This window comes from Amblyraja radiata, chromosome 23 (assembly GCF_010909765.2).
Source record: "Amblyraja radiata isolate CabotCenter1 chromosome 23, sAmbRad1.1.pri, whole genome shotgun sequence".
NCBI lineage: Eukaryota > Metazoa > Chordata > Chondrichthyes > Rajiformes > Rajidae > Amblyraja > Amblyraja radiata.
Genome location: NC_045978.1, coordinates 240,185 through 264,382, shown reverse-complemented (window position 1 = coordinate 264,382; position 24,198 = coordinate 240,185). Strand labels below are relative to the sequence as shown.

At 46.5% G+C, this 24,198-nt stretch overlaps 1 protein-coding gene across 1 annotated transcript in view; it reads left to right on the top strand.

The window, feature by feature from the left end:
• The window catches only part of dlgap4 (DLG associated protein 4), a 246,338-nt gene that overhangs the window by 66,594 nt on the left and 155,546 nt on the right, over positions 1 to 24,198 (top strand). Inside the window, exon 2 of the mRNA XM_033041285.1 lies at positions 6,211 to 6,339. The gene's annotated coding sequence lies outside the window, so the exon portion shown is untranslated. The remainder of the gene's footprint in view (positions 1 to 6,210; positions 6,340 to 24,198) is intronic.

Here is a 24,198-nt window from a genome sequence, read left to right as displayed (position 1 = left end):
TCAAAAATCTGCAAAGTCCCTCAGATCGGCCGACTTGGGGTTACTGACCATCCCGTGGTCTAGGCATAAGCTCAGGGGCGACCGTGTCTTTTGCGGTTGCAGCTCCTAGACTGTGGAACAGCATCCCTCTCCTCATCAGAACTGCCCCCTCCATCGACTCTTTTAAGTCTAGACTTTAAACTTATTTCTACTCTCAAGCCTATCTTGAGGTCCTCTGAGGGAGCGCTGTATGTATGTATTTATGTATTGTTAGATCTATGTACTGTGTGTAGCATGTTAGTACCTGCACTGATATAAAGCACTTTGGTCAATGAGAGTTGTTTTTAAATGTGCTATAGAAATAAAATTGACTTGACTTGATCAACTCCTGTCTTTCCAATTCCAGTTGCCCTCTCAGTTATTGGTTCACATGTGACATGGTCCTAATAAAATCTCCAAAACAGGCTGCTATCAGCTGGTCAATGTGTCACCAACAGTAGATGCTTGGACAGATTATTGATACTCTAGATGCATACCAAGTGCAGGCTTCTATAAAGAGGTCAAGTGTTAAAGTTGAAAGGCTTTCCAGTCTTTCCATTTCCAAAATCTCTCTGCTGGGCTTTTGATTCAAAGTCAACTTATACCGTGAAAGCGAAGAGTGAAAATACCTCTGATCTTTGATCAGTCTGAAGAAGGGTCTTGACCAGAATCGTCGCCTATTTCTTCTCTCCATAGATGCTGCCTCGCCCACTGAGTTCCTTCAGCATTTTTGTCTCCCTCCGATCTACACAGTAGATTTTCAGTCCATTTTTAAATTGTCCATCCACCTTTATCATTGGCTATTCCAGCACTATCTTCCCAATGGTGAATCTGCTGAACCTCGTGAAGGTGAGGATAAGGGAACAAAATGCTGCTTTTCTGGGTTAAAGGCCAGAACCTGTTGTTATCACACTCACCATTTCCATTGCTTCCCCTTTAAAGAATGCACGATATGGAAAGTAGTTTCAATGCTGAGTTTCTTTCTCCTGCCTGAGATTTCCTAATTTCAGTTGTTATCTGACCCTCTTTTATTTCAAAATAACTCACTTAGACTATCATGTGATTCAAACCCCTTTTTAAAAATAACCCATCTACCGCAATGCACAACACAGTCTCTCTCTCTCTCTCTCTCTCTCTCTGCACCACTCTCCTCTCTGCCTGTCCAGCCAGCACTGCCTGTCTGTTGTCATTGGTCAGAGCAGAGACAGCAGCAATGAGCAGCTCATGATGTACTGTCCATATACGCCAGCCCCGTGGCACAGTGTGTGTGTGTGTGTGTCCCACAGTGTGTGTGTGTGTGTCTGTCCCACAGTGTGTGTGTGTGTATATTCAGTAATAAAGTACTTCAAGACATCGTTAACAATATGTCATAAACACAGATGAGTGTTTATCAGGTCGCTAAGAAGAAGGAATTCTGCAAAAAGATTCATTGCTTCACCAGCCAAAGTGATCAGCTGCCCACCAGCGTGTCTCACTCACATCTGTGTGTGTGTGTGTGTGTGTGTGTGCGTGTGCGTGTGCGTGTGTGTGTGTGTGTGTACGTGTATGTGTGTACGTGTATGTGTGTGTGTATGTACGTGTGTGTATGTACGTGTGTGTGTGTGTGTGTGTGTGTGTTCCGGTCCCCTACTCTTCCATGTTCTATGTTGATTCAAGTCCCAGCAACCTGCTTGCTCTCTCTCCCCCTCTACATTGGGGACTTGGGGTGGAGGCTACTGCATCGAGGTGTTCCCTGCAACCTGTTTCTCTCGTGGTTCACAGACTCGCTAGCCGCCTGCCACTGTTGCGGGCTGGAAGAGTCTGTGTACCTCGTGTATATGGAGTGCGTGAGGCTGCAGCCCCTGTTCCATTATCTAAAGGGGCTGCTCCTTGCCTTCTGGGTACATTTCTCACCCACCACCCTCATCTTTGGACACCCTGTGCGTAGGGGAGAGGGTTTGGGGCTGAAGATGTCCTAGTTGTGTTGCTCCTGGGCCTGGCCAAGCTGGCCATCCGCGAGTCACAGCGCCAGGCGGTGGAGGGCTCTACCCGAGCCGGCTGCCTGCCCCTTTACCGGGGATATGTCTGTGCCCGGGTGGTGTTAGAGAGGGAATACGCCCTGTCCACCCTGGGGGAGTTCCGGGACCGCTGGGCTCTGCGGGATGTTGAATGCATCCTTGACAAGGAGTGTAAGATAGCTGTACAGTAGTTTATTAAGGATATATGTTTGTTTTGTGGTGGGTTCTGGGTTTTTATTGTTGGGTAATATTATTTTTTTAATAATTGAATACATATTTTGAATAATAAAAACAAATCTGCTCGCTCTTGTCAGCTCCCTCCAGTGGTGACAGTGAAATGTGCAGCTGGAATGAGGTTGTTGGAGCTGCTCAGGTGTGTTACCTGCACCAGTTGTACACCTGTGGCTCGGCTACACCCTGCACGGCGGTCACCACGATGACTGTTTGTAGACCATGTCAGCCTGTTGATGCTCAACGCAATCCTTGCCCTTATTTAGACAATTGACAATAGGTGCAGGAGTAGGCCATTGGCCCTTCGAGCCAGCACCGCCATTCAACGTGATCATGGCTGATCATCCACAATCAGTACCCCGTTCCTGCCTTCTCCCCATATACCCTGACTCCGCTATCTTTAAGAGCCCTATCTAGTTCTCTCTTGAAAGTATCCAGAGAACCCGCCTCCACCGCCCTCTGAGGCAGAGAATTCCACAGACTCACAACTCTCTGTGTGAAAAAGTGTTTCCTGATCTCCGTTCTAAATGGCTTGCCCCTTATTCTTAAACTGTGGCCCCTGGTTCTGGATTCCCCCAACATCGGGAACATGTTTCCTGCCTTTAGCGTGTGCAAACCCTTAATAATCTTGTATGTTTCAATAAGATCCCTGAAAGCTTCTGTCTGGGCTCTGCACCTGACCCCAATAACACAGCCTTCCTCCCACAAACATTACTAACATGGTCTAGAATGAGTATTAATTATTCTCTGTTTAATTGTTGACTGACTTCTCCCATCTGCTGCTACAATTCCACAAATGTTTAAATACCTTTCCCAATTGTAAGTTCATAGATGAGTAAGTTAGCAAGTGACATGATAACTTCAGTTGGGTTTATTGTCACGTGTACCGAGGTACAGTGAAAAGCTTTTTGTTGCGTGCTATCCTGTCAGTGGAAAGACAATACATGATTACAATCAAACGTCCACAGTGTACAGATACCGGATAAAGGGAATAACGTTTAGTGCAAGGTATAAACTCCAGTAAAATCCGATTAGGAAGGTAGATAGTAGTTCAGGACCGCTCTCTGGTTGTTGATAGGATGGTTCAGTTGCCTGATAACAGCTGGGAAGTAATGTAACCGGGGTGTGACTGGTCCTTGATGATGCTGCTGGCCTTGCCGAGGCAGCGTGAAGTGTAGATGGAGTCAATAGAAGGGAGGTTGGTTTGTGTGATGGTCTGGGCTGCGTCCACAATTCTCTGCAATTTCTTGTGGTCTTGGATGGAGCTGTTCCTAAACCGTGCTGTGATGCATCCTGATAAAATGCTTTCTGTGGCGCATCTGTAGAAGTTGGTGAGAGTTGTAGGGGACTTGCCGAACTTCCGAAGCCTTCTGAGGAAATAGAGGCATCGGTGTGCTTTCTTGGTCGTTGCTGCAACATGGGTGGTCCAGAAGGAGTTGTTGGTAATATTGATATAGGAACTTATTCTGTTTTTATTTCAAAGACCAGAGGGTAGAGTGTTTAGGTGAGAGGGGCAAAGTTTAAGGGAGACGTGTGTTGAAGTATTTTAAGGGTGGATGGTAAATGCCTGGTACATGCCTGGGGGTGGTGGAGGCAGGGCAGGTACAAGCTGGGCATTTAAGAGGCTTTTAGACATGCACAGTCGGGGAATGGAGGGATATGTTGATCACTCAATACTTTTGGACAGGTTGGAAAAATGGGTGGGGCTCTCAGGCACAGTCTTAAGTTGGTTCAGGTCATATTTACAAGATAGGAACTATTTTGTTTCCATTGGAGACTTTGTATCAGAACCAACCAACGTGACGTGTGGAGTACCGCAAGGTTCGATCTTAGGGCCCTCTTTATTCAACATCTACATGCTCCCACTAGGGCAAATCATGCGATATAATAATATTGACCACCACTGCTATGCCGATGACACTCAAATCTATGTAGCGCTATCACCAAATGATTATCGCCCCATAGATCTGTTGTGCCAGTGCATTGAGCAAGTCAAAGACTGGATGTGCCAAAATTTTCTCCAACTAAATAAGGACAAAACGGAGATAATTGTTTTTGGTGCTAAAAAAGAAAGGCTTAAAGTAACCCAAAACCTTCACTCTCTGTCCCTGAAAACTTCAAACAAAGCCAGAAATCTTGGGGTCATTATGGATTCAGATTTAAATTTCGACAGTCACATCAAATCAGTAACAAAATCGGCCTACTATCACCTCAAAAACATAGCAAGATTAAGAGGACTCATGTCAGCTCAAGATTTAGAAAAACTTATACATGCCTTTATTAATAGTAGGCTAGATTATTGCAACGGTCTCCTTGCAGGTCTTCCAAAAAAAACTGTCAGGCAGCTACAGCTTGTTCAGAACGCTGTTGCTAGAGTTCTAACAAAGACCAAAAAATTTGAGCATATTACACCAATTCTTAAATCCTTACATTGGCTCCCTGTATGTCAGAGAATTGATTTTAAAATCCTGCTGCTCACCTATAAATCACTACATGGTTTAGGGCCAAAGTATATCACTGACATGCTTCCACTATATAAGCCTTCTAGACCGCTAAGATCTTCTGAAACCAATCTGCTAGTGATTCCCAGAGTAAATACAAAACATGGGAAAGCAGGATTTAGTTACTATGCAACAAATAGCTGGAATAAACTTCCTGAAGATTTAAGACTTGCCTCAACTTTGACCACTTTTAAAACAAGACTGAAAACTTTTATGTTTACTTTAGCTTTCAGCTAAATCTTAACTACATTGCACTTTTAACTTTTGCACTTTTTATAATGCATTTTTAATTTTGTTTTTCTTTTCTTTTAGTTCTTCTATTTTATTTCATTTTATTATTTCATTTATTGTATGACATGTTTTTATGTGAAGCACATTGAGTCTGCCTCGTGTATGAAATGTGCTATATAAATAAAGTTGCCTTGCCTTGCCTTGCATGCAGACAGAGGAGATTAGTTTAACTTGGGTAGACAAAAATGCTGGAGAAACCCAGCGGGTGAGACAGCATTGATGGACAGAAGGAATAGGCAACGTTTCGGGTCGAGACGGCATCATGTTCGGCACGGACGTTATGGGCTGAAGGGCCTTTTCCTGTGCTGGATCGTTCCATGTTTAGCTTTGTTTCAAATGTCTGTATGAGCCCGTAATGCCAATAGTGCTCTTGGAGCATTCTGCTCTCTGGAAATAAGTGATTAAACTCAGCCAAACCAGCTGCCTCTGCCTTGCCACCAATTCTAAAACGAGTATTTCAGCTGAAACTTTCACTCCATTTCTTTCATCAGGAACGTTAATTGGAGAAAAGACAGAAGGTTGGAATTTAAATGTTGGCACCAGCTGACATTTGATCAAATGATCCAACCCGGTTATATTTGCTTCCTGCTCTGGAGGCTGGCCCCCTTAATTCAGTCACAAAAGCCACCAGAGACCTTATAACCAGAGACATTCTCCACTCTAAACTACAGCAAACTCAAACAGTTGTGGTCAGCACTGAAGTGAATTATTCCAGATTGTCCTTTGCAATTATGTTATTAATTATTAATTGAAAGCCTTGATTTTTTTTGAATCAGCGAGAAAATCTATCCTGTGATAGTTTTAACAAAGAAATTATTAAAATTAATTTTAACGAACACAAAACACAAAGATTGTTCTTTGTAAAAAAAACAGAAAGTGCTGGGAATATTCAGCAGGTCAGGCAGCATCTGTGGAGAAATGTTGCTGTTTCGGGTTGTGACCTGAAGCTCCCTGATGCAAGGTTATTTCCTGATACATAAGCTCTGCTCCTACAGGTTCTGTTCCAGATGTGCAACATCTGCAGATCACCCGTTATCAATGTAAATCCGTCCTCTGTTTTTCCTGAAACTTGAACATGAGATGCGTTAAGAATATTAACTTTCAAAAGTAAAGTGTTTGTGTTGCCATTTATATCTTTCGTTTATATCTTTGTTTACTGATTTATGTTGCAGCCCTTGGCCTCGTTTTACATTGAGAGTTTGTTCAGCCGACTGCTTCAGGAGGTGACGTTCAGCTCCGCTCTGCCTGGCTGTAACACAGTGGAGACACAAGGACTTGCCACCTGCGTGGTCACCTGACAGGTACATGCGATGAGCACTCACCTGGAAATGTCTTTTTAATGTTTTACCGCAGGCAAGACATCGCCTGAGGCAACACCCAGATGTGGGCAGATGTGGGCAGATGTGGGCAGATGATGATCTGCAGTGTGTGCCATGTCACTTAGTGATGGCCCAGCGAGCTATAGATGCATTGTGATGTGAGTGAGGGATGTATAGAGCCCAGATGGAGACACAGGAAATGTGACATTATGTGCCTGTAGGAGTCATAAATAAATCTGTAATTCAGCTCCATCAGTGTAGGTGAAGGTAATATTTAGCGGTACGTTCACAGAACTGTCTGCTTCACTGTGATCGTGATCTGGCTATGTTGAGTTTAGTTTATTGTCACGTGTGCCGAGGTACAGTGAAAAGCTCTGGTGCCTGTCAGACAGTTTAGTTGAACCTGTTCTGTTTGTGTCTCTCATTGAAAGATGGGTCCAAAAAGGTCTGTGCTTCTACTGATGTTAACTCAGCGGGTCAGGCAGCATCTGTGGAGAACATGGATAGGTGACGTTTCACAGAGTGCTGGAGTAACTCAGCGGGTCAGGCAGCATCTGTGGAGAACATGGATAGGTGACGTTTCACAGAGTGCTGGAGTAACTCAGCAGGTCAGGCAGCATCTGTGGAGAACATGGATAGGTGACGTTTCGGGTCGGGACCCTTCACCAGACTACAGTTTCTTCAGAGATGCTGCCTGGCCCGCTGAGTTACTCCAGTACTTTGTGTCCTTTTTTGAACATCAACATCCCAATGACCCTCATAATGGGAAACATCCAGATCACTGTGTTGGCCATGTGGTCATCCAAGTTGTGGTCATCCATGATGTGACCATCTATAGTGTGACCATCTATAGTGTGACCATCTATAGTGTGACCATCTATAATGTGACCATCTATAATGTGACCATCTATAATGTGACCATCTATAATGTGACCATCTATAATGTGACCATCTATAGTGTGACCATCTATAGTGTGACCATCTATAGTGTGACCATCTATAGTGTGACCATCTATAATGTGACCATCTATAATGTGACCATCTATAATAGTTAGATTAAACGAGAACTTACCAGTTTGAAGTTTGATCTGTATTTTATGAGGAGTTACGATGAGGGATTACGTGAAGAACCCGCTCAGCGCGCATGCGCGGCATACTTCCAAGCAGCGGTGTGGAATCACAGATAGACACAGTTATTGAAGTAAACATAGTAAAGAAAAGGAGACATCAGTTATCAGTTTGACCTATATTATGAGGGTGGGAGCGGAGGGCACGTAATCCCTCATCGTAACTCCTCATAAAATACAGATCAAACTTCAAACTGGCAAGTTCTCGTTTAATCTTACTATTTTACTTCGGAGTCAAGTAAAATACGTGAAGACTTCAAAGCTCTGTGATTTCAAACCGTGTAACAGTTTTATTTCACTCACTGCCAAAGTTCTTGAGGGAGGAAGTGTGTTATCGTAACCAACCAATGAATCTGTTTTTCGAGAAACAAAAATGGTATTTAGTAACAATAACAAATTAAATTGCTCCCCCGGGCTTAAATTAAATATTTGCAGTTTGTAAAAATTTTCTGCAAACAAGTCAGGTTTCGTCAACGGCTTATTGTAAAATTTTTGAATGTCGTTTCCCTGGACCATTCTGCTGTCGTCAGAATATGGTCAACCGGTACGTCCATTCTTTCGGCCGTTGATGTAGACGCTGCCCTGGTGGAATGAGATTTGAAAAAAGTTAGTCTATTCCGGCAGCCTTTAGTACCTGCTTGAGCCATCTTGCAATGGTTTGGCTCGTTACCCGGCCATGAGGTTTTTTGTGGCTGACCCATAAGGCTTTTTCACTCCCTCTGATGTTATAGGTTGTGTCTATATAATATAGTAGATAGGTCATGACACACAACCGCGGCTCTGGCGGGTAAGCCCGGAACACCACAACTGGATTGGCTATACCTGGCCTGCTCTGTTCTACCAGACCCTGGATGATGAACGAGATCTGGTCTGGGGTGGTCACCATGTTGTCCAGTCGCAATCGATGTAGTGACTGGACCCTCTGAGTGGATACAAGTGCCATCAACATGAGCGTTTTCAGGGTAGTTTGTTTGAGGCTGAGGGATCTGGCTGGTGGCCATCCCCTGAGGTACGTCAGGACCACACTGACATCCCATAAATGGGTATACCTTGGTCTAGGGGTTTGATGTTATAGATGCCCTTCATTAATTTGACCACCAGTGGATGGGATCCCATCGGCTGTCGTCCTGGTGCTGGTTTCAAATAAGCAGACAGGGCACTCCTTGCTGTGTTGACGACTGTAGCTGATTCCTCTTTGTGGTGTAGGTAGGCCAGGAACTCCAGTGCGTTGGTGACTGTTGCTGTTGTGTACGTGGTCCTTGTTTCCTGGCAGTACTTCTCGCATTTCTTGATGCTGGTTAAGTACTGCTTCTTAGTGGATGTTCGAAAGGGATGCTGACATGGTGTTTCAACAAACATGTCATGCAGTACTGGGAACCATGGCTGTGTAGGCCAGTCGGGTACTATCAAACCCTGATACAGAGTCCATCTGTATTTTTCGTAGTACCTGACTGATGAGGCAGAAGGGAGGGAAAACATAGAAGAAGGAATTTCCCCAATCCAGCGTGAAGGCATCTACTACCGCTGCTGCCTCTGGGTCTGGTTCCCAAGCGACATGCATAGGTATCTGGTGATATAGCCTTGATGCAAATAAATCGATATCTGGCGTGCCATATAGCTTGATAATTTTTTCAAATACTTTGGGTTTTACATCCATTCGATGTTGTCATTGAATTTGCGTGACCTGGTGTCTGCCAACTGTATTTAGCTTACCTGATAGGTAAGTTGCTGACAGCCAAATATGTCTTTTTGACACACCATTGCCAAATTGTGTTGACCAATTTGTCGCATGATAACGATTTTATGCCTCCCATATGGTTAATGTAGGCCACCACCGTAGTATTATCCATTTGTAACCGTACATGCAGTGATGCATATTTGATGTATATGCTTTTAATCCATAAAAGGCACCCAACATCGCTAAATAATTAATGCCCCGTGTAAGTAGTAATGATGACTTTAGGTTAGTCCATCTACCACCTGTTAGATAATGATAGGGCTGAAACTATGCCAACTGTTTTGATATAGTTTCAGTGGGTAATTTCATGACCCGATCATAATGACCTGCATGATATTTTAATGCCTGTACCTTTGCTCTTTGTAGATTTTATAATGCAATGGTCCGAGTTGTGTAGCCAGGAATGCTGCTACCATTTTCCCAATTACTCTTGCTACTTGTCGAATAGTTGGTTGCTCGTTGACCATTAAATTGTGGCATAATTGTGCCAATTCAACCGTTTTGTCTTTTGGCAAAGTTACAGTCATATGGACTGAATTAATTGTGAAGTCTAAGTAGTCCATGATAGTGGATGGCTTCAACTTTGATTTATCTGGATGTAAAACAAAACCCAGGGCTTCGAAAACTGTTTTGTAGCTGAAAAACAGCTGACATAGCCAATTCCATGGTCTTCTTATTAGTTTTGCCAGGGCTGGTTTTAGTATCTTGATGAATAACCTTGAGCTGACGTTACCCCATGGGGTAATGCTTTAACTGTCATAGTTGCCCCATCCAGGTAAATTTTAGGTATCTGCGTAGATCCTTTTGAATGGGTACTGAATAGTAAGCATATTTGAGGCCAATGCTTGCCATAAAGTATCCTTAGAAATTAGATTCCTTATTTTACATATTCTTGTAGGCACCAGACCCACCTACCTCCATGGATATGGGCATTTCTTCTGTCTCTTCCCAGACCAGCGAGCCTGGCGCGTTGTCTGACGTGGCGGTGATGTTGGGGGGTGGCGCATTTTCCATGGGGTCCTGCTCTGGGCCATGGTCTAAAAGACTCCCGGGCATAAAAAAATGCGGTCCCCGAGCTTTCACCAGTCCCATATGGTAGACGTCGACTGGTGGACGCGATGGGGTGCTGCCACTTGGGTATTATATTTTTGGGGTTTGCTCATCCTGGGGCCTGCCCTCATGAGGCCGAAAGTTTTTATTCCCATGAGGTTTTTTGCCAAAGAGCTGTGAGGCTGACTCAGTGGCCGGGGTTTAGCACAACCCAAATTCGGGATTTAGGGCAGGTCTTATGATTTATATACGGAGGTAATTTATCTCGCTCTGCGTGTTGCACAACAGTGTGAGAGTGATTTGTTAGTTAGTGGTCATCTCCGTATTGTCCACAGAAAACGAGCAAATGGTGTGATGGCTGACGTCAGGAGCCTGAGGATCCGCTGCAGTATCAGCTCCTGGTCCGAGTATATGTCCCGACGTGCCCCCAGATTTGGCTGTTGAGTGCCGGCACTTTGAAGGACTATAATTCATTGGAGCTGTACATTTTAAGCCTTATTAACCACCTGCTCCTGTAGGTGCCTGTCGGAGAGGTGGTCAACGCTGGCCGTTAGTTTTTAGGCTCTAATGGCCTTCCTGCACGTGGGGTAGCCACGTAGCAGTCCACACACAACCAGCAACTCTTCCTGTTCCTGCACCCCTGGCATACTCCCGAATTCTTCAGCCAGCGACCCCCTCTTCATGACCAGCCCAGCCCTGGTCACCCCAAAGCTAACCACACTAAGGAAGAAGCGATGGGCAGTGCCTAGGCACTGTGGAGGGTATGCCTGAACCCTCCAGCGAGACTGCCCCTCACGTAGCGTGTCTCGCAGGAGCTCCTGCTCCAGGAGCCGCTCCAGCGGCTCAGGCGGCTGTCTCTCTCCCATACGGGTGGAGAGACGTCCCCTCCGACAAGTCGGAAGCACCGGCCGGATGCCTCTTCGGATGGCTAAACATCCAGCCCGCTGCTCAGGCACTAGCGGGACTGGGCTCGGCGCGGTGATGGGGATAGCGGAGCGCCCGGTAATTGTTCCTACCGCCTGTTACTGCCCCCCCTGCAATGGAACGCTCCTCCGCTGGAGTCGAGCGGGGGACAGGTTCTTCTAGAGCTTTTGTGCCTTGTAGAAGCGAGAGCGCCCCTCAAGCAGCGCGTCTCGCAGGAACCTGCTCCGAGAGCCGCTCCAGCGTCTCAGGCGGCTCTCTCTCCCCCCGTCCCAAATCGGAAACACCTGCCGGATGCCTCTTCGGGTGGCTATGCATCCAGCCCTCTGCTCAGGTACTTGCGGGCTGGGCTCGGCACGGTGTCGGGGAATTGCGGAACACCTGGTAAATGCTCCTACCGCCTGTTGCTGCCCCCCTCCCCAACGGAAAACGTTCCTCCTCGAACGGGGGACAGTTTTGTTCCAGAGCCTTTTTCTCTGCCTGTAAAACACAAGCAGAAAAAGGCTCCCCTGTAATAGAAACCCGACCTCAGGGTACTCACCTGACGGTCCGTTTCATTCTGTAGCGGGAGCGCCTAGCTCCCGCTGCAGCCGCTGTTGCACTGCTGGCGTAAATGCCGCGCATGCGCGCTGAGCGGGTTCTTCACGTAGTCACTCACGTGACTCCGAAGTAAAATGTGACTATAGTGTGACCATCTATAATGTGACCATCTATAGTGTGACCATCTATAATGTGACCATCTATAATGTGACCATCTATAGTGTGACCAACTATAATGTGACCATCTATAATGTGACCATCTATAATGTGACCATCTATAGTGTGACCATCTATAATGTGACCATCTATAGTGTGACCATCTATAGTGTGACCATCTATAGTGTGACCATCTATAGTGTGACCATCTATAGTGTGACCATCTATAGTGTGACCAACTATAATGTGACCATCTATAATGTGACCATCTATAATGTGACCATCTATAGTGTGACCATCTATAGTGTGACCATCTATAATGTGACTATAGTGTGACCATCTATAGTGTGACCATCTATAGTGTGACCATCTATAGTGTGCCCATCTATAGTGTGACCATCTATAATGCGACTATAGTGTGACCATCTATAGTGTGACCATCTATAATGTGACTATAGTGTGACCATCTATAGTGTGACCATCTATAGTGTGACCATCTATAGTGTGACTATCTATAGTGTGACCATCTATAGTGTGACCATCTATAGTGTGACCATCTATAGTGTGACCATCTATAATGTGACCATCTATAATGTCACCATCTATAGTGTGACCATCTATAGTGTGCCCATCTATAGTGTGACCATCTATAATGTGACTATAGTGTGACCATCTATAGTGTGACCATCTATAGTGTGCCCATCTATAGTGTGACCATCTATAGTGTGACCATCTATAGTGTGACTATCTATAATGTCACCATCTATAATGTCACCATCTATAGTGTGACCATCTATAATGTGACCATCTATAATGTGACCATCTATAATGTCACCATCTATAATGTGACCATCTATAGTGTGACCATCTATAATGTGACCATCTATAGTGTGACCATCTATAATGTGACCATCTATAGTGTGACTATCTATAGTGTGACCATCTATAATGTGACCATCTATAGTGTGACCATCTATAGTGTGACCATCTATAGGGTGACTATCTATAGTGTGACCATCTATAATGTGACCATCTATAGTGTGACCATCTATAGTGTGACCATCTATAGTGTGACCATCTATAGTGTGACCATCCATTCATTGAGCCTCCTCCTGAAGGTGCAGTTTCACTAAGATTCTTATTGCTTTGACTGTTACCTGCCAGCTGGTCTTGCCTTGGCCTCTCCTGGGGATCATTTATATCAACGGTCACTTTACATAAGTCTTCTTTCTGACACCAACTAAGGTTGTTCCATATGAAATGTACGTGATTCATTCTCCTCACAGATCGTCACAGTCTGAAGAAGGGTCTGGACCCGAAACGTCGCCCATTCCTTCTCTCCATAGATGCTGCCTCAGCCGCTAAGTTACTCCAACACTTTGTGTCTTTGTGTCTACCAGATGTTTACCAGCATCTGCAGTTCTTTCTTACACAGTGAATAACAATAGACAATAGACAATAGGTGCAGGAGTCGGCCATTTGGCCCTTCGAGCCAGCACCGCCATTCAATGTGATCATAGCTGATCATCCCCAATCAGTACCCTGTTCCTGCCTTCTCCCCATATCACCTGACTCCGCTACCTTTAAGAGCCCCATCTAGCTCTCTCTTGAAAGTGTCCAGAGAACCGGCCTCCACCGCCCTCTGAGGCAGAGAATTCCACAGACTCACAACTCTCTGTGAGAAACGGCCTCACTACCTGAACACGACAACACACAAATAAACCACGGCCCAGTTGACAAGAGGATTGGAGGATGGCAAATAATGAGCCTCTTTTCAAGAATGGCTGCAGGGAAAATGCTGGGAACTATAGGTCTGTGAACTTAACATCTGTAGTTGGTAAGTTACTGGAGAGTATTCTGAGGGATAGGATATACAGGCATTTGGATGGGCAAGGGCTGATTAGGGACAGCCAGCATGGTTTTGTACATGGGAGGTCGTGTCTCACAAATCTGATTGAGTTTTTGAAGACGTGACCAAAAAGGTTGATGATGGCTGTGGATGTTGTGTACATGGACTTCAGTAAAACGTTCGACAAGACTCCGCATGGTAGGCTGCATTAGAAGGTTAGATCGCATGTGATCCAAGGAAAGATAGCTGAATGGATAGATAATTGGCTCCATGGAAGGAAGCAGAGGGTGATGGTGGAAGGTTGCTTCTCGGACTGGAGGCCTGTGACTTGAGTTGTGCCTCAGGGTTCGGTGCTGGGCCCGTTACTGTTTGTCATCTACATCAATGATTTGGATGAGAACATACATGGCAGGATTAGCAAGTTTGCTGATGATACAAAAGTTAGTGGGTTTGCAGACAGTGAAGATGGTTGTGAACGATTGCAGCAGGATCTGGATCGATTGGCCAGGTGGACAGAGGAATGGTTGATGGAATTTAATGCGGAGAAGTGTGAGTTGTTGCGTTTTGGGACGACGAAGAAATGTTTGTCTGTACGAGTTTGTACGTTCTCCCCGTGACCTGCGTGGGTTTTCTCAGAGATCTTCGGTTTACTCCCACACTCCAAAGATGTAGAGGTTTGTGGGTTAATTGGCTCGGTTAATGTAAACATTGTCCCTAGTGGGTGTAGGATAGTGTTAATGTGTGGGGATCGCTGGTCAGCGCAGACCCAGTGGGCTGAAGGGCCTGATTCCACGCTGTATCTCTAAACTGAACAAGGGCAGGACCTACACAGTGAATGGTCGGCCTCTAGATAGTGTTGTAGAGCAGAGGGATCTAGGAGTACATGTGCATGGTTCCATGAAGGTCGAGTCGCAGGTGGATAAGGTGGTCAAAAAGACCTTCATCAGTCAGAGTATTGAGTATATAAGTTGGGAGGTCATGTTGCAGTTGTATAAGATGTTGGTGAGACCGCATTTAGAATTTTGTGTTCAGTTCTGGGCACCGTGTTATGGGAAAGATATTGTCAAGCTTGAAAGGGTTCAGAGAAGATTTATGTTGCCAGGACTAGAGGGTGTGAGCTATAGGGAGAGGTTGAGTAGACTGGGTCTCTATTCCATGGAGCGCACGAGGATGAGGTGTGTAAGAGGTGTATAAAATAGTAAGATTAAACGAGAACTTACCAGTTTGAAGTTTGATCTGTATTTTATGAGGAGTTACGATGAGGGATTACGTGAAGAACCCGTTCAGCACGCAGGCGCGGCATACTTCCAAGCAGCGGTGTGGAATCACAGATAGACACAGTTATTGAAGTAAACATAGTAAAGGTAAGGAGACATCAATTTATTAGTTTGATCCATATAATGAGGGTGGGAGCGGAGGGCACGTAATCCCTCATCGTAACTCCTCATAAAATACAGATCAAACTTCAAACTGGTAAGTTCTCGTTTAATCTTACTATTTTACTTCGGAGTCACATGAGTGACTCCGTGAAGATTTCAAAGCTCTGTGATTTCAAACCGTGTAACAGTTATTACTACATCACTGCCAAAGTCTTTGAGGGAGGAAGTGTGTTATCGTAACCAACCAATGAATCTGTTTGTAGAAAAACACAATGGTAGAAGCAGTACTTCTCCCATTTTTTGATGCTGGACAAGTGCTGTTTTTTAGTGGATGTTCGGAGGGATGCTGACATGGTGTCGACGGTTTGTTATGATAATCCCAGTCCCAGAAGTGGTTTGTGCAGAATCTGCAACCCAGGAGTTTGATTTTTTTCATGGCACGGATGGCTTGTGCCCGACACTGGGTGTTAATAACTCTGGGTCACTGGGGAATACCATCGGAGTTTCAACAACCATGTCATGGAGTATTGGGCACCATGGCTGTGTAGGCCAGTCGGGTACTATCAAAATACCTGAAGCAGAGTTCATTTGTATTGTGCGTAGTCCCCGACTGATGAGGCAGAAGGGAGGAAATGCATAGAAGAAGAATTTCCCCAATCCAGCGCGAACACATCTACCGCTGCTGCCTCAGGGTCTGGTTCCCAAGCGACATACATAGGTACCTGGTGATTTAGCCTTGATGCAAATAAATCGATATCTGGAGTGCCATATTGCTTGATAACTTTTGTGAAAATTTTTTTGGGGGTTTTAACATCCATTCGATGTTGTCATTAAATTTACGTGACCTTGTGTCTGCCACTGTATTTAGCTTACCTGGCAGGTAAGTTACTGATAGCCAAATATGTCTTTGGACACACCATTGCCAAATTGTGTTGACCAACTTGTCGCATGATACCGATTTTATGCCGCCCATATGGTTAATGTAGGCCACCACCGTAGTATTATCTATTTGTAACCGTACATGCAAGTGATGCATATTTATGCATATGCTTTTAAACCATAAAAGTCACCCAACATCTCTAGATAATTAATGCCCAGTGTAAGTGGTAACGATGATTCTGGGTTAGTCCATCTACTACTTGTGCTGGATATAGAGTTAGTTGCTCCCCAGCCTTGAGCACTGGCATCTGTTTGGATAACTGACGTAGGGTTAGTGATGATAATAGGCTGAAACTATGTCAAACGTTTTTTGCCCACCACTGTAGTTCTGATATTACTTCAGTGGGTAACTTCATGAAACGATCATAATGACCTGTATGTCGTTTTTGGTACAAAGGTCCGAATTATGTAGCCGGAAATGCTGCTACCATTTTCCCAATTACTCTGTTACTTGTCGAGTAGTTGGTAGTTTGTTGACCATTAAATTGTTGCATGATTGTGCCAATTCAACTATTTTGTCTCTTGGCAATGTTACAGTCACGTAGACTGAATTAATTGTGAAGCCCAAGTAGTCCATGATAGTGGATGGCTTCAACTTAGATTTATCTGGATGTAAGACAACCCCAGGGTTTCGAATAACTGTTTGGTAGCTGAACAGCTAACATAGTCAAATTCATGGTCTTGCCTACCATTTAGGATATCATCAAGATATGTCATGACAATATGTTTTTGTCTTCTGAATATTGCCAGAGCTGGTTTTAGTGTCTTGGTGACACTCTTGGGCTGATGTGAACCCATTGGGTAACGCTTTAAACTGCTATAGCTGCCCCATCCAGGTAAATTTCAGGTATCTGCGATGATCCTTGTGAATGGTACTAAATAGTAAACATCTTTAAGATGAATGCTTGCCATGAAGTATCCTTTGGAATTTAGTTATTTGGCAGTAACAACCAGTTCCATTTTGAAATGTATATACTTAACAAACATATTTAGTGAAGTTAAGTCAATGATGATGCGACATCCACCATCTTTTTTGGGTTTAGTGAATATATTTGATACGAATTGCAAGGGTTCAGGTTTTCCCATGATACCCTTTGTAATTATTCTCACCAGTTCAGCTTGTTCCTCTTGTTTCTTTAACGGAGAGGGGAAAAATACCCTCTGGGGTGAATGTTGACCTGGTGGCAATTTTTCTAGTATGAATGTATTTGTATTCACTAATGCCATTGAGTATATACTGATCACTCGTGATAGACTCCCATGTGTTAGTATTACTCTATATACTGGTAGGAACCAGACCCACCTACCTCCATGGTTAGTGGGTATTCTTCTGTTTCCTGCCGGTCCAACGAGTGTTGCACGTCGTCTGACGTGGCGGTGACGTTGGGGGGTGGCACATTTTCCATGGGGTCCGGGGTCTATGGGGTCCCTCTGGGCCCTGGTCTAAAGAAGACTTTCGGTGATAGAATGCGGACCCCGAGCTTTCATCAGTCCAATATGGTAGACGTTGACTGATGGATGCGATGGGGTGCTGCTGCGTAGGAATTACTGTTTTTGGTTACTCGTCCCGGCCCTGCCCTCATGAGCCGAAAGTTTTGTAAAACGTCTTGCATGTCCTTCATATGCTTTGTGAGGTTTTTGCCAAAGAGCAGTGGGTCTGGCTCAGTGGCTGGGGTATGCACAACCTCGCAATGTAGGATTTTATGGCAGGTCTTATGACTTGTTTACGAAGGTTGTGGTCATCTCCGTATTTGTCCATGGAATGAGGAGAAACGATGTGATGGCTGTCGTCAGGCTTTTAACGGCCTCCTGCACGTGGGGTTTCCACGTAGCTGTCCACCACACCTAGCAGCTCTTCCTGTTCCTGCACCCCTTGCATACTCCCGAGATCTTCAGCCATTGCCCCTGTTCTTGACCAGCCCAGTCCTGGTCACCAAAGTTATCCTCTGGAAAGGAGGAAGGAATGGACAGTGCACAAGGCACTAGGGAGGGAGTGCGTGACCCCCCTCTGCGAGAGCGCCCCTCCTGGGGTGCACCTCGCTGGAGCTCATGCTCCAAGAGCCGCTCCATGTGGCTCAGGCGGCTGTCTCTCCCCCGCCTGGGTGGAGAGACGTCCCCGTCCGACAAGTCGGAGCCACCGGCCGGATGCCTCTTCCGTGGCTTTACATCCAGCCCGCTGCTCAGGCGCTAGCGGGCTGGGTTCGGCACGGTGTCGGGGTATAACGGACCGCCCGGTAAGCAGTCCTACCGCCTTGTTGCTGCCCCCGCGAGATGGAACGCTCCTCCGTGGAGTCGAGCGGGGGACAGGTTTGTTGCAGAGCCTTTCTTCTCTGCCGGAAAGCAGAAGGCTCCCTGTGAAAGAAAAACCCGACGTCAGCTTACCTGACGGTCCGTTCTTTCACCTTCGTAGCGGGAGCGCCTGACTCCTGCTGCGCCGCTGTTGCTCTGCTGAACGTAATGCCGCGCATGCGTGCTGAGCGGGTTCTTCACGGAATCACTCACGTGACTCCGAAGTAAAATCATGTATTTAGAGGTGTATAAAATCATGAGAGGAATAGATCGGGTTGATGCACAGAGTCTTTTACCCAGAGTAGGGGAATCGAGGACCAGAGGACATAGGTTTAAGGCGATGGTGAAAAGATTTAATAGGAATCCAAGGGGTAGGTTTTTCACACAAAGGGTGGTGGGTGCATGGAACAAGCTGCCAGAGGAGGTAGTTGAGGCTGGGACTACCACATTGTTTTAAAAACAGTTAGATAGGTACAGTGATAGGACAGGTTTGGAGGGTTATGGACCAAGTGCAGGCAAGTGGGACTAGTGTAGCTGGGACAATGTTGGCCGGTATGGGCTAGTTGGGCCGAAGGGCCTGTTTCCACACTGTATCACTCTCGGACTCTAGGACAAGTCAGTATTGCTTAGTTGGCAACAAAATGGAGGTAAAAGAATGAGATAAAATCTAGTTTGTGTTACATGCACAAGGCAACACCTGCGCAGGTAAAAACCGGTTGTAATGAGGCCAATTTGTTCTTGCGTCAGAAATGTAGCAAAAGAAACAATAAAGTCAGAAACCGCTGGAAACATTCAGCCGATTCGGCCACATCTGTGGGGAGAGAAACTGAGTTAATGTCTCAGGTCAAAGCTGGGGTCAAAGCACCAGAACTGGGAACAACTGAAAATAATTCTGCTGTTAGTTGGCGAGAGGGTGGGAGAGAGACGGAAATATTGCAGCTCTGTCCAGCATATCGCAGTTGCTACCTGTCCAGTTCCCCAGCCCCCCTCTAGTTCTCCAGCCCCCCCTTTAGTTCCCCACACCCCCCCCCAGTTCCCCACCCCCCCCCCCTCCCACTCATTACTTCCCCAGCCCCCCCACTCTCTAGTTCCCCAGCCCCCCCACTCTCTAGTTCCCCAGCCCCCCCTCTCTAGTTCCCCAGCCTCCCCCCTCTAGTTCCCCAGCCCCCCCTCTCTATTTCCCCAGCCCCCCCCTCTAGTTCCCCAGCCCCCCCCTAGTTCACCAGCCCCCCCCCCCCTCTAGTTCCCCCCCCCCCACCTCACTCATTACTTCCCCAGCCCCCCCCACTATAGTTCCCCAGCCCCCCCCCCCCCCCCCCCCCTCCCTCTTTAGGATAGGTGACGATTTAGATCGGAACCTTCAGACTTTCCCCAGAGGATCTTTGACCAGAAGCCTTGAGACTGTTTCTCTCCCCACAGATGCTGCCTGACCCCGCTGAGTTACTCCAGCACTCTGTGAAACGTCACCTATCCATGTTCTCCACAGATGCTGCCTGACCCGCTGAGTTACTCCAGCACACTGTGAAACGTCACCTATCCATGTTCTCCACAGATGCTGCCTGACTCACCGAGTGTTTCCTGCATTTTTTATTTTCATTTCCAATTTCTGTAACCCACAGCTTTTTGACAGTCAAGAGTAAATCATTCCTTATCCAAGCACATTTAGCATTAAAGGTGAATCTAAAATGAAACATATTCTCGAACGGAAGGATGAGACAGAATAGTGATCAATATTCTCTAAGGCTTGTGGTAAACAATGGCAATGATATATTGTTCGACTGGAACACGCTAGAGAAACCCACGTGGGCAGAATGAACGGAGAAGATGAATTCTTGAACATATTCCCACCTGGGTTCACATTCATTCTGCTGCAAAGATCACTGCATAAGTGCCATCAACAATATTCATTGTCACCTACATAATTGATTGTTTTCCTGGACGTACTTTGGCTGCATTCCTGTTGAACATTATAATTTATGATCTTTGGATCATCTTCAAACCAAGTGGAGAAACACCATAAATATATCAGCCTCAGCACTGTTGACCCTGAGAGTTCACTGAGTGAAGGTTGGCTGCTGTTCTCACCATTCCTAGCTCTTATTTACATGGAATAGAGTTATCCACGGATTATACTCTGGGAAGGACAGTGTGTGTAGTACGTAACATGGACACAAAAAGCTGGAGTAACTCAGCGGGACAGGCAGCATCTCTGGAGAGAAGGAATGGGTGACGTTTCGAGTCGAGACCCTTCTTCAGACTGGTTACGGATAAGGGAAACGAGAGATACAGATGGTGATGTGGAGAGATAAAGAATAATGAATGAATGATATGCAAAAAAGTAACGGAAACAGGCCATTTGTAAGCTGAAAATGAGAAGCTGGTGTGACTTGGGTGGGGGAGGGATAGAGAGAGAGGGAATGCCGGGGCTACCTGAAGTGAGAGAAATCAATATTCATACCACTGGGCTGTAAGCTGCCCAAGCGAAATATGAGATGCTGTTCCTCCAATTGCCGTTTACCCTCACTCTGACAATGGAGGAGACTGAGGACAGAAAGGTCAGTGTGGGAATGGGAATGAGAATTACAGTAGAACGTACGCAGGTTATACAAAAGGTTCTGTCGGTTCTGTGGGGATGAGGACAGTGTGTGTGGGGCACCAACAGGTTACACTGTGGGGATGAGGACAGTGTGTGTGGAGCACCAACAGGTTACACTGTGAGGATGAGGACAGTGTGTGTGAGGCACCAACAGGTTACACTGTGGGGATGAGGACAGTGTGTGTGAGGCACCAACAGGTTACACTGTGGTGAGGAGGACAGTGTGTCAGAACTGAACGAGGAGGAGGACACAAATGCAGGCTCAGACACAGGGCAGATCAGTCTTCGGCGTTTATTCGGTCCAAGTCAGTACACAGGTAGGCAAAACAGAGGCAACAGTACCATATAGGAGCAGGCAAGAACCAGTGGTCGAAAATACAGGCAAAGGTCGAGATCACAAGGTCACAAGATTTCGAGAGCAGGAACGAGGTGATACCAAGTAGCATACACCACGAACTGGCAATGGGAACTAAAACACAAAAGGCTTAAATACAGACTAGCAGGGGATAACGAGACACAGGTGAAACACATCAGGGCGTGGCCAACAATCACATGAGGGTAAACGACCTGACAGGAAATGGGACCTGAAACAAGAGGAGATGTGAGACACCAAAATAAAACAAGAATGCAAACTCTAATACTAAAAACCAATAAGAAACAGAAACTAGATCAAACACGAGACCTGACAGTACCCCCCCCTCCATGGCCGGCTCCTGACGGCCCAGGATCTTCAGGATGTTGGCGCCGATAGTCCCTGATAGTTCCGGGTCGCATATGTTGCGAGCTGGCACCCAAGACCGCTCCTCAGGTCCATACCCCTCCCAATCCACAAGATACTGACAACCACGACCACGCCGGCGCATCCCCAGCAACCGGCTGACCGTAAACACTGGACCCCCATCAAGGAACCGGGGGGGCGGAGGGGGTGTGGAGGCAGGGACCAGAGGACTCTCCTTAAATGGCTTCAGACGGGAGACATGGAAAGTAGGGTGGACCCTCATGGCACGGGGGAGTTTGAGACGAACCGCCACAGGATTGATGACCTTCGATATGGGGAAAGGACCAACAAAACGAGGAGCCAGCTTCCGGGATTCCACCCTCAGCGGTAAGTCTCGAGTGGAGAGCCACACCCTTTGACCAGGCGAGTATACTGGAGCCGGCGTTCTTCCACGGTCAGCCATCCTCTTGTAACGCGCAGAACTGCGCAACAGCATCTGACGAGCCCCATTCCAAACCTTGCGACAGCGACGGACGAGAGCCTGAGCGGAGGGCACACTGGACTCCTTCTCCACAGCAGGGAACAATGGCGGTTGATACCCATAGGCACACTGGAATGGAGAGAGACCAGAGGATGAGCAAGGAAGTGTGTTGTGTGCATACTCCACCCAAATAAGGTGTTTGCTCCAAGTTGAAGGGTTCTGTGCCACCAAGCACCGCAGTCCTGTCTCCAATTCCTGGTTAAGGCGTTCAGTCTGTCCATTGGATTCCGGGTGATAACCAGATGTAAGGCTGACCGTGGCGTCCAACAGAGAACAAAACTCCTTCCAAAACCTGGACACGAACTGAGGCCCCCGGTCAGACACAATGTCGTTGGGAAATCCATGAATGCGAAAAACATGAGACAGCATGACCTCTGCCGTCTTCTTGGCGGAGGGAAGCTTGTGCAACGCAATGAAATGGACCATCTTAGAAAATCTGTCCACTACAGTCATGACTGAGGTGTTACCTTCAGAAGAGGGCAAGCCCGTGACAAAGTCCATGGAGATGTCTGACCAGGGGCGTGAGGGGACAGGCAGCGGATTCAGGAGGCCAAAGGCGGCCCGACGGGAGGTCTTGTTCTGAGCACAAATACTGCAGGCGGCGACGTACTCCTTAATCCCCCTCTCCATGGAAGGCCACCAAAACCGCTGTTTGGCCACAAACAGGGTTCGGCGGACACCGGGATGACAGGAGATCCGAGACGTATGAGCCCAGTGAATCACCTGTGAACGAAGAGACTCGGGAACAAACAGACGATTAGAAGGACACCCTAGCGGAGACTGAACACCAGCAGTTGCCTCGGAAACTCTCTTCTCAATCTCCCAAGTAACCGCCCCAACAAAACAGGAAGCAGGCAGAATGGGAGTTGAAACCTTAGGGGATGGGTCAGGATCAAACTGTCTGGAGAGAGCATCAGGTTTGCCATTCTTGGCACCAGGGCGGTAAGACAGTACAAAATCAAATCGATTAAAGAAGAGAGCCCACCTTGCTTGGCACGAGTTGAGGCGTTTGGCTGACTTGATGTATTCCAGGTTTTTGTGGTCTGTCCAAACTAGAAACGGCTGCTTGGTACCCTCCAACCAATGTCTCCATTCCTCCAAGGCTGTTTTAACCGCTAACAGTTCACGGTTACCCACATCGTAATTTCTCTCAGCAGGAGAAAGCTTCTTTGAGAGGAAAGCGCAGGGATGTAATCGACCATCTGTGGGGGATTTCTGTGAGAGTACGGCCCCGATGCCCACACCCGAGGCGTCCACCTCAACCACGAACTGGAGTGACGGGTCAGGGTGAACCAGGATGGGGGCTGAGGAGAAGCTCCTCTTGAGTCTCATAAATGCAGTTTCTGCTTGAGAGGACCAAGAGAAAGGCACGTGGGGTGAGGTAAGAGCATGGAGTGGTGCAGCAGTGACACTAAAGTTCCGGATAAACTTCCTATAAAAATTAGCAAACCCAAGGAACCCCTGAAGTCGCTTACGACTGGAGGGTGTAGGCCAGGTGGCCACAGCACTGACCTTGCTCGGGTCCATCTGTATACCAGCAGGTGATACAACAAAACCAAGGAATTGAACAGTGTTAACATGAAATTCACATTTCTCAGCTTTCACAAACAGATCATTCAGGAGCAAACGTTCTAGCACCTGGTGTACATGCTGCACATGGGAAGTCTCGTCTGGAGAAAAAATCAAAATGTCATCAAGGTACACAAACACAAATCGGTTCAGCATGTCCCGTAATACATCATTAACCATGCCTTGAAAAACTGCTCCTTGACGGATCCTTCATAGACTCAGGAGAAGAATCATGCAGATAGATGAGTTTACAGTTATTCCCCCAAGAAATTACTTCCCCAGTACCCCAGTTCATGTGAGGATTATGGTAAGACAGCCAAGGGAGCCCCAAAACCAGAGGATGAAGAGGACAGTCGAGGAGATGAAAACTGATGGTCTCAAGGTGATTACCTGCCACGATGAGTTGAACAGGTTGAGTTCGGTGAATTA